This window comes from Aedes aegypti, chromosome 3 (assembly GCF_002204515.2).
Source record: "Aedes aegypti strain LVP_AGWG chromosome 3, AaegL5.0 Primary Assembly, whole genome shotgun sequence".
Classification (NCBI taxonomy): domain Eukaryota; kingdom Metazoa; phylum Arthropoda; class Insecta; order Diptera; family Culicidae; genus Aedes; species Aedes aegypti.
In genome coordinates this window covers 320,766,783-320,778,163 of record NC_035109.1, presented here as the reverse complement: position 1 = coordinate 320,778,163, position 11,381 = coordinate 320,766,783, and positions in this window count along the sequence as shown.

Genomic DNA, 11,381 nt, shown 5'->3' with positions numbered 1-11,381 from the left:
CATTTAGATTAACATTAATTTAAATTGAAATACCATTAATTTAAATTTAAATTTCGGAGGGTTCCGGGAACTCTTACAAGACTACCCAGACAACCAAAATGTACGTATAACGAAATCACCTGGAGGCTTTTTATGTGCAAAATTTCACTTATAAGATGTCGCGAAAAGGCATTCTACGTACAAAAGTGGAGGCGATATACGTGCATATATTATGTGATGAATAATAGCATACAGTGCGAGTGAACAAATTTTCTACCGAACTAACCTGTGATCTTATGCGACTTAACTTATGGTAACAAATGTTGAATTGACAGCTGCTAGCTGGATTAGTTCGACTTACCTTGTACGAGTGTACGGGATGTAACAAAATGTACAAATGAACTCAGAAAAAACGTTTTATGCGAGGAAACTCATCAATCTGACGATTTTATCCAACGTGTTTTGCGGGTTTGATGTAATTTATATGAATAAACGAGTTATTACGTGAACTTTTATGCGACTTCTGGTTGTCTGAGTAGGATACCTCCTTTAATTTTAAGGTCCATTAAACATAGGAAAGCCAAAAAATGCGTTGCCTAGCAATCTGGATATTTTAATTGATGTTAAAATCTTTTGGCATGCTGAAATTTCGATTCCTGGTTTAATAAACATCAATATAAACGATCGTCCGTATTGCGGCGCTAGGTAGGATAAGCAGAAACATCATTAATATAGTTTGTATTATGCACATTTTCATTTTTCTTCTCAAAATTTACACTTTTTTCGTTCATTGATATTTTCTATTCAAAATTTTGCATGCAATTTTGTGCTTGCGGCACTTTTATTCAATCAAATAAGCCGGAATGAACTATCCAGCTTTTTACGAGCGGTGATGGCCACGAAAAGTTAGCTCACTTTCTGGTAGGGTTTGACGTTTGGCTTGGGTCCGTTTAATATCAAAAGACTGGAAATGATCTCAGACTGATTTCAAGCTGATAACTACAGTCAATTTCCCATAAATGTCTGATAATAATAAATATCTAACATAGAAAAACGCGGACAAATTTGCTTTGGTTTGAATGACTAGGTATTCAAAAATAATTTCAAAAACAGGATCGGTTACTATAAGGAACAGCATGCGGACCACTACACATCACTATTCAAAACTCGCTCGCATACCGTACAAAATCTTCCCGATGGTCGCAATTTGGTGAACACTGGTTTATAATGGTATTACAAAAATTGAAAACATTTTTTTGTTTTCATCAAGTGTAATTCTAATCTACGCCCTATTTTGAGCGCACTCCATGATTTCATCGAGTTTGACAGTACCACGGACCAAAATTTTTCGGTACATTGACGTTGTACTGCAGTTGTCATGATGCTCCCGGGTTGGTTTTTTCCTACTTTTTCCGAACAAATCATATTAGGTATCTCATTAGTGCTGCTGAAAGAGCTTTGGATAGTAATTAAACTGTGTGAAAAAAGGAGTTATTCACCTTCAGGAATCCAATAAGACACTCAAAAACAATACAATCAATACTAGCAAAATTAAGGGGTCTATTTTATAAATCGAGCGGATTCATGTGAGTCGTCTATAGTCATTGTCGATCAAAGTAAGCATGCTTATTTCAGATGTCATTCGTCGACTCCCATGGACCGATGCACGAGTTCACTAATTTGACGTTTGAGCGGTGCCGAATTCACTTGTTGCCATGGTCACATAAATAACACGGCACCGCTCAAACGTCAGATAGTGAACTCGTGCATCGGTCCATAGTAATCCAGTCACATTGAGTGACATCTGTCGATGAACTCGAGTGACAGAGCCGAGCCGAGCGAAATTTTTGGTCGATAGTGACTCCAGTCGAGTCGTTTTTGATCGACTCGACTTATAAAATAGGGCCCTAAGCAATTGTGGAAATTTTCAAAGTTTACAATAATATTCAAATAGATCTTCAACCTGCGGTGGGGATAATACTCCTACTAAAAGTTCAAATCTCAATATATTGATTTCACCTAGTATACTGACAAAAGTTGAATTAAGCAGTAAAAAAAAAACTCGGCAAGCCTCGTCGCATAAATTTACGACTCGTGCTGTAAAAATCAATTGATTTGCGTTAGAATACATCAAATTGAAAAGCATTTCAAGGTCTTTAAGTTTTACCATACAATCCTTCGCTTCTGTCTTCATCAAGAGTTCCATTCAAATACTTTGAACCTTTAATTTCAATCCAATCCTTCCCCACTCATCACTTAAATAAATCTGTTCTAACAAGCAATAAAACTGCAAGCGGGATGCCTCTTACGAAGAAAACATTGAAGCGTGTATGTAATCTAGTATGTATTAGTGCTAAAGACAATTCTAAAACAATATCGCTACTTCAAGTTTTCCTACTTTTCTTTCGCCACTGTCGCATCGAGAACACTAATCCACCTGGCGGCGAAGAACGGAACACCACGAATGGGGATACATTCGCCCGGGTGACCATTAGAATGTGGAATCTGTTTTTGTACATCAAGTGTTACGAAACGAAGCAAAAAAGTTTTCATATTCTTGCGGTCAACCGGGTGGTCTGGCAACACTACAAAGCATGCTGGAAGGAGGTGGAATTCGGTGCGAAAGGAACAACTTTCAATAATTAGCGCGGTACGCACAATCATTTTCCGAGAAAAACTTAAAGTTTTACATGCGTTGGCCGAAATGATTCGTTCGTTGTGTGACTATATGACTTAAGCTAATTTCCACATTCTAAAATCGATTTATTTAAACGAAAAAGATAAAAACACTCACTGTGATCACTTAACAAAAGAAAATTAAATAATACACACCTAGTGGACGTTTATTTAAATTTCTCTTTAAAAACAAGAAAAGTATATTCAATAGCGAATGTAAATATAGGCTAATTAGCGAATTCAACCTAATCCTCCTAGTTCTCTGTTCGACTCCAAGAATTTCGTTGTTAAATATGAAAAATATAGAACTTTTATAAACAAGCATTTGAATACACAAATTTTAATTCGAGCCTCCATATCGATTCAGCGAAAAGCAGATAGCCTCTCGCATATAAAGAGAAATTTCCTACTGAAACATTGTGTAGATGTCGCATTAAGAACATAAAAGAATAAATAAATAAAAATTGAGAAAAAAAATATTGCTAAAGGGTCCAATCATGTTTGCCTCTACCGTTCGAAGTGGAAGAAATGGATAACATTCATTCAAATCAGTGAAACGAAAAATCATTTACCGTTCACATTTTATGAGACCCTTGTTCAAATCGCGTTCAGAAAAATAATACACATATTATCTCCTTCGGATCTGTTTTGTAAATAGCTGCTATTTTCGCAACACAAGACTCAATATCAGCCCAAAGAATACCTTCATCAATAACCAGTCGGAACCAGTTCAAGGCTTTAACCGTAGGACCATATCGAGCAGAATGTTTGCGAAATTTATAAACACTTCTCTATTTTCAACCGAAGGAACACAAATGGACAGATCCACAGAATTTTACATATCCACTTGTTATCGGGAATTTTTACGAGCGAAGATTAGTGACAGAAAATAATATTATCTTCCTTCCACAGGTTTCCTCTCGTTTCGTTACAACAATAGTGCAATATTCTTGAGAAAAAAAATGAATCGCGTATTTTAACTATCGAAAGATACTCCAATAGGTATTCCACCTGTTCTGAAACAATCAATATGTGGAACAAGTTACAACACAATTTAAACTTCTCTCTTCTTCACGCAATAGTGAACACACAAAACAAACGAAAATTGTATGTAGAACGACAACAACTTTTAAAACTATACCGTAGGGGCCTCTATTTTTAGAACTGGTGGTAACAGAACACAGTGCAGCGGAAACGAGGAAAGATGAAGATGAAACAGTTGATTCAAACCAAACTAATTTGCGAAATGCGATTATGTTGAGCAGAGTGTGACATGGAAGGGATGATTCTCATGGGTATGTGGGGCAAATATGACACAAGAGCGAACGGAGAGGTGGTTAAAAGGTAAATGCAATGTTATCACAAACACCTGAGTGGTGTAGAACAGAGAAGGACAGCGAATCAAATAGAGGAAAACAACTACCGTTTTAACTCATATTCCGAACACTCAAGACCAACGGTGACTTCAAATGCATCTGATGGGCATGAATTAGCAGATATTTGTGCCCTCGAAAAATCTAATTGTTATCTGTTTGGTGTAACGATAAAAATATTGATTTGATTAGTTTTAGTATCGTTTTTACGTTAAAGTATGCAACAACATTAATTTGATTCAAATGCCGAACACTGTGTTGAATCTGTCTCATATTCCGAACACCTTGATTCAAATTCCGAATTCCCGTTGCAAAATCCAAGGTATAAAATACTTTAGAAAACGTTAAAATTCAATTCCAAACAACTGCAATTTTCTGGCAATTTGGTGACATATTTCAGTGGTGAGACTTTTCAACCAAATCGCCATACAAAAACAGAGTGTTCGGAATATGAGTCTGTTCGGAATTTGAGACAAAACTATTATCTATTCAACTGATGTTCATGAATGAGTTTTAAATGATTGATTTGAAGGTATTGAATTTTATTTTCGATTGAACTTCAGCAATGGTGACAATTTTCAAGATGGTAGTAGCCCATCTCCATTCTCGATCAATCAAGCCCAAAGAGCACCGAAGATGATCCCTTTATATATTTTTTGATATTCCTTGAGAAACGAAGGAAGTATTCCTTAAAGGGATTCTTAGAGTGGTTCTGTTAGGGACGTTTTTCTCGGGAGCAATGGAAACCTCTCGATAGCAGCTTAGATTTCCAGCAGCTTCAAGACTGTAATTTTATTTAACAATTTTCTTAATTTTCATATAATATATTAATTTTACTTACATTTAAGTTTCACGGCTTTAACTCCGAGATACGTTTCTCCTAACCTAAAGAAGTCGATTACATAATTCACTTTATAATTTTTCTCTATGAATAAGCAGACTGATAGAAGTTATAGCTATCATACCTTGACAGTTCGACTGATTAATGTCATCATATTCCAAATAAACCAAAGCTAATAAAGAAGTCGGGAGTCACTAAATAATAGAGGAAATCATTTCCAACAGGTTCTTCACTAAATACACTCTAGTGTTGGGGCAGGTTCGCGATATTCGTTGAAATTGGAACGGTGAATAAAACGGCCACTTGTTGTAGCTTTAGTTACTGAGAGTGGGAGTGGCGCTACCGGCTACTGCACTAGCACCAAAGATGGTTAGAAGGAAAAAGATAACCGACTCTCGTGTTTTCTAGGCGACATGAATAGTGCCGCTCTGGTGAGTCAAAAGCCAACTAATATGCAATGTTCTCCTAGTGACCACCAGATGTTCAGGTGTTCGTTTATGACATTCGCGCTTAAAAAAAGATACACAGGTACACGAGGATGTACAACATCTCTAAATGGCATAAAATGTGAGAAAAAGAAGAAAATAACAGCACATGAACAGTTTTTAGTATATATAAAATTTACTCAAATTTTGTGTTGTTCCTGAAAAGCCTGATGTTACGTGAGTCGAACTCACTTCTGTGTAATAATTTTTAAGCGTAGTTGTTTTGATTTCTTCCACTTTTCGTTTTTTGATTGCACGATGATTTTAATCTAGCTGATTATAATGTTTACGCGCTTTTGACTCAATAGATGGCAGTAGTGTTACATGAATAATGTGTCGTCGACAAAATATATGGCAAAATAAAGAGTCGATCATCTTTTTCCTTTTAACCATCTTTGCTAGCACACAGCACTAGCACGGAGGTGCTGCTAACAGCCACTAGGCGTCTTCTTTCCCATCACTTATTAAGTTTTCAACACTTTGAACTTTAATTTAATGGGCAAATAACTTTGGGGATTACAACTGCTTGACTTCTTACTTCTTTTAGAGCGCGATTTAGAATAAATTTATTTTATAAATCTTAATTACCGTGCACCCCCGCTAATTTGAACTGTGCTTCATGCAAACCATCGGGGTTCATTTTTAGTTTGAACATCTAGTCACCCTATAGCCGTGCTACTGGTTACCCTTTTGGCTGTTTTGTTTTGATTCTGCATTCGGTTCCACAGCGTTCTATTACACTTTACTCCGTTCCATGAGCTAAATGACGTTTGAACCATTTTTAATCTGAACGACGTGCAAATTAGCGGGGTACAAATTAAAAAGTGTTCATATTAAAAGTGGTCAAACCAACGGGGGTACCCGGTATACGAAACCTAGCAAATTCTATGTTACTCATTTCTAGCACTACTACTATCGCTTACAGGGGACTGACACGGCTGTCATCCTGCATACATTTCGGCTCTTCCTTACATCGTTTTGGTACTTCGCGTTTTGGTACCCACTTTCTGGTCGGTTTGCCCTAACCTTGCTCCTGATTTTCGAGTATACGGCTCATACGCTGCTAGTGCTAGATTCTGGCAATTAAACATATCGCATTGAATCGTCGTATTTAGGGACGCTTTTCATTTGTTCATAATTTTGTTTAATGTTTTACGCATCAGCGAGGTATTATTGATGTCTCCTACTCATAAAAACATATGTTTTGTCCTTCTCAAACCAATCAAAACAAGAACACTGGACGCCATGTTGAATTGATGTTGGGTTGGTAAATATAAGCTCATGCCACCCCCCTGATCGCTTAGCACTCAATTGCAGTACTAGAGCAGGTGGTTTCGGCGCAAAACTATGAAAAATGGTTGCGAACTGATTGAGTACAAACATGTAGAGAAATTATCCTAGATGATTTGTTGGAACATTCCCAAGGGTGAACTCTTGTGGGAACACTTCGATAAGTTTCTGAATGAATCAATTGTCGAAGGAATTGCTGGCTTTTCCGATAAATTTCTAAAATAATCACTGGTGGATTTTATTTTTTGATTTTTTGGAGAAATTCCAGAAGTAATTACTGGATCGCTTCATTAAACTGTAGAAACGCCTGTACGGATCCCTGAAAAATGTTAGAGGCATATTAAGACATATTTGTCAAAAAATTCATGTTGTATCTTTATATATGTTGAAGAAGTTATAATATACCTGAGAAGCAATTTATGAAGAAATGAGTGGAGGAATCCTCGAAAATATCATTTGAAATTGGTCAAAATTTTTGCCCGATTTTTTCAAAATAATGTAATAAAAAAACGGCAACTTTTACAAAAAAAGTGTTGTATGCATGGCTTGTAGATAATTATCTAATAATTGAATAAACGTACACAAAAAAAAAATCAGAGGGGGTTGTGTACAAGACACGACCGCATGACGTTAACTACGCCAATTGATTTTCTGCATTTGAATTTTAGTCGATTGTCATAGTTGCAGCCTTCCTATAGTTCGAAATCTAACATCATATCATGACGGTCGCAACATTTTAGATTTTCAATTGACTGTTTAACGAGAAACTTGCGACGATCGACGCGCCACCATAATTCATACAACGGAGGGTATTAGAACTATCTTGGAGGTGATGATTTCGCAATTTGGAGGTTAACATCACCTCCAAACACTAGCGATTTTGCGGTGGGAAGTTGACGTTTGATCACGAATTGATACCCAGTATATTGCCGTAAGACGTAGTTAACGTCAAAAGAAGAATGCGCAAAGAAGCAGGAATCGGTCTGCTGTTATAGTGCATTTGCCAACCCAAAAGAATCGTGGGTTTGGTTGCGTAAGAAAGGGGTCGACATTTTCCCAATTTTCGACAGTCTATCGTCAAAAATCGAAAATTTTCTCCATTTGAGTAAAATGTTGGATAAATTTCCGACCAATTTGTGGGAAAATATTGAAAATCTACCGATAAATGGCTGAGTTAGGCTGATACAAATATTAATTTTCTTTTATGTCACCAAAAAAAAAAAAATAAATGAAATAAATTGAAATTAGTGATCTTTCCATGATTCTTATTCCGGACGCAACCTCACTTTTGTTTCGTATTGCGGACACTTTGTTTCGAATTCCGGACAGACCACGAAAAGCAAAACCAAAATGGTTAAATTAGAGCAACGTCAAACGAATCATAAAATTTCATAGATTGCTATGGTAAATTCATATCAAAACGTGTCGGAAAGTTGTGAACTTTTGAAAGGGAAATTTTGAAACATTTCATGTGAAACCTTTCCCATACAAAGAAGAGTGTCCGGAATTTGAATCAGAACGGTAAAAAAACAAGTGAAATAATGATCCAGAGGACGTTTGAAAAAAGTTTAACAATTATCGTTGAAATTAAATATTCGAAAAAAATACTTTTTTTTTATTTTTATTTTTTTGTCCTTATTTATTTTTATCCCCCCCTCGTACCTTCGAAGTGGTCTCGGACATAAAAGAAATTTAATATTTGTATCACCCTTAATAGTATCAGAAGGCCGGCTCCAAAGGCACGTTCCCCACCAGTTGGGAGATTCGTGCCATCGCCATATTTGAGCCTATTTCATCATCTACCCGATGGGAGAGAAAAGGGAAGGGAAAGATGGGAGGAAATAGGAGTGGGGTCCCTTGAAGAGGGAAGATCGCATAAGCGAAATGAGAGCATGTAGCTCCATACCACAATGGGTTCGAGCAGCGCCCTAAAAAGGGCACTGCAAAACGCATGAGCGCAAAGAGAGCCTATAGCTCATTACCACAGCGGGTTAAGTATAACAGAATGTCCTGAAGATTCAGGCTTCTGAATTCAGTTTCACTTAATAAGTGTTTACCAAGTAATTGGAATCGCATTTGCGAAAAAACTGGACAGTTACATATCAGGTGATACGAAGTTCCATAATCGGAGTTAGAACTATCACACACAAATGAGTCAGCACGCTGAATATTTGCCATGTGATAGTTGAGTCGGCAGTGACTCTGACCAAGAGACTGCGATTCTGCTTTGACAGATTTGTTAAATACTTCACCACCCTTGGAGATGGCTCAGTAATGTACAATTTTGATTGCCAACATGACTTCAAACTATTCCAATATTGCTTGTGCTGAGTTGCCGCCCAAGAGTTTATCTGAAGCTTCACCCAGAACTTCGAAATTGGAATAGCCGGCTCAGGGCCAATGAAGTCATGCGATGCTCCATCGCGAGCTAGCTCATCAGCCAATTCATTTCCAGCGATGGAAGAATGGCCAGGTACCCATACAAGGTTTACAGAGTTGGCTGAATTCAGTTCCTCAATTTGAGTTCGACATGCGATAACAAGCTTCGACCTTGAGTTGGCCGAAGCGAGAGCTTTTATAGCAGCCTGACTATCTGAACAGAAGTATATGACTTTACCCATTACGCGTTGTTGAAGTGCTGATTGCACTCCACACATAAGAGCAAATATTTCCGCCTGGAAAACGAGCTCACGAGAATATACTCCTGCACCAGCTCTACCTTCAAGAAGGGAGCCATCAGTGTAACATACTATATTGTTTGATATACTTCTTTCCAAATAGCCAGACGTCCACTCTTCCCGTGAAGGGAATTGTGTGGTAAATGTCCTGTAAGGAAAGTGACAAGCAATTGTGAGATCACTTGGAGCAAGGGCAATTTTGTCCCAATTCACCAAAAGTGGAAACAACGAAGTGTGTGTAGATCTACGATTCACTGGATTTTTCTCCAGTAGAACCAGTACCCATAAACGGTAAGAGCAAGAAAGTGCTTCTTGTTTAAGATATATGTGTAGTGGCGCAACGTCGAAAATGGCCTCAAGCGCTGCTGTGGGAGTTGTAGAGAACGCACCAGACATCGCCATCAAGCACATCCTTTGGAGATGGCCCAATTTTGATTGGATTATTCTCACTTCGCTCTTTTGCCACCACACAAGACATCCATATGCCAATATTGGTCGAACAACTGTTGTGTAAATCCATTTGATATATTTGGGTTTGAGGCCCCAAGTTTTACCAAAGGTTTGCTGGCATTGACCGAAGGCCATGCAAGCTTTTTTGACTCTGAAATCAATGTGAGGTGTCCATGAAAGTTTGGAATCTAGAATGACTCCGACATACTTTACTTGATCAGTCACATTAATCTCAGTGCCAAAAAGACGTAAAGGTCGAATTCCATCGCGGTTTCGTCTTTCCGTAAAAAGAACAATAGATGTTTTTTTCGGGTTAACCGAAAGGCCATATTGGCGACACCAACTCTCGACTACCTGAAGAGCACTTTGCATCAGGTCGAATAGGGTGCTTATGCACATACCAACTACCAGAGCTAGATAGTCGTCGGCAAATCTATAAGTTGGAAAACCGCAACTATTGAGTTGCCTCAATAGCGTGTCTGCTACGAGATTCCACAAAAGGCTCCCCCTTGGGGGCATCCGCAAACACTCAATTTTCGAATCGCTGCTTGACGCAATGTCGAGAAGAGATGTCGGTTTCTGAGCATTTGATGAATCCAATTGGTAATCATTGTAGGTAGCCCATGGTTTCGTGCGGCTTCCAATATGGCATCGAAAGACACGTTATCAAAGGCACCCTCAATATCCAAGAAAACACCCAAGCAGGATTGCTTCTGAGCGAATGCTTTCTCGATATCGTATACAACTTTGTGTAAAAGAGTCACAGTGGACTTTCCAGATTGGTAAGCATGTTGATTGACATGAAGAGGCATGTTTGCCAAATAAACATCACGGATGTGATGATCGATAATGCGTTCCAGACATTTCAGAAGAAAAGAGGTCAAACTGATTGGTCTAAAACTCTTCGCTTCCTCAAACGACGCACGTCCTCCTTTCGGGATAAACTTTACAGTAATATCACGCCAGGATTTGGGAATGTACCCGGTAGCAAAACTGCTTACAAGTAGCTTTTTCAAAACATGTTTGATAAACTCAAATCCCTTTTGGAGCAGAACAGGATAAATCCCATCCGCTCCTGGAGATTTGAAAGGAGCAAAACTATTAAGTGCCCATTGAATCGATTCAGTAGTTACGATACTGCCAGCCGAGGCCAGAGACTCGTAACTACATGAAAAGACATTTGGTTCATCCGTAGATGCTATGTCCACACATCCGGGGAAGCGTGTATTGAATAAACATTCTAAAACTTCTTCATCGGAAGAAGTAAAGTCACCATTAGGTAAGCGAATTTCGTTCACTTGGAAATCCTTAGATTTTGCAAGGATTTTGTTCAGCCGATTGACTTTACTCAAACTGGAAACATTTGTACAAAGGTTTTTCCAGCCGAATCGTTCAGCAGAACGAAGAGCCTTTTTGTAAGCCTTGCGAGCCGACTTGAACGACTCTGATCCAACTGAACGGCGTCTGTTCCATTTCCTTCTACATTGTTTCCTGAGTCTAATCAGATCGGAATTCCACCATGGGGTCCTTCTTGTAGTCTTTACAGACCGCAGAGGACATGCTTCTTCAAAAGCTTCCATAATGTAGGAAGTTGTAGTATCAACGGCAT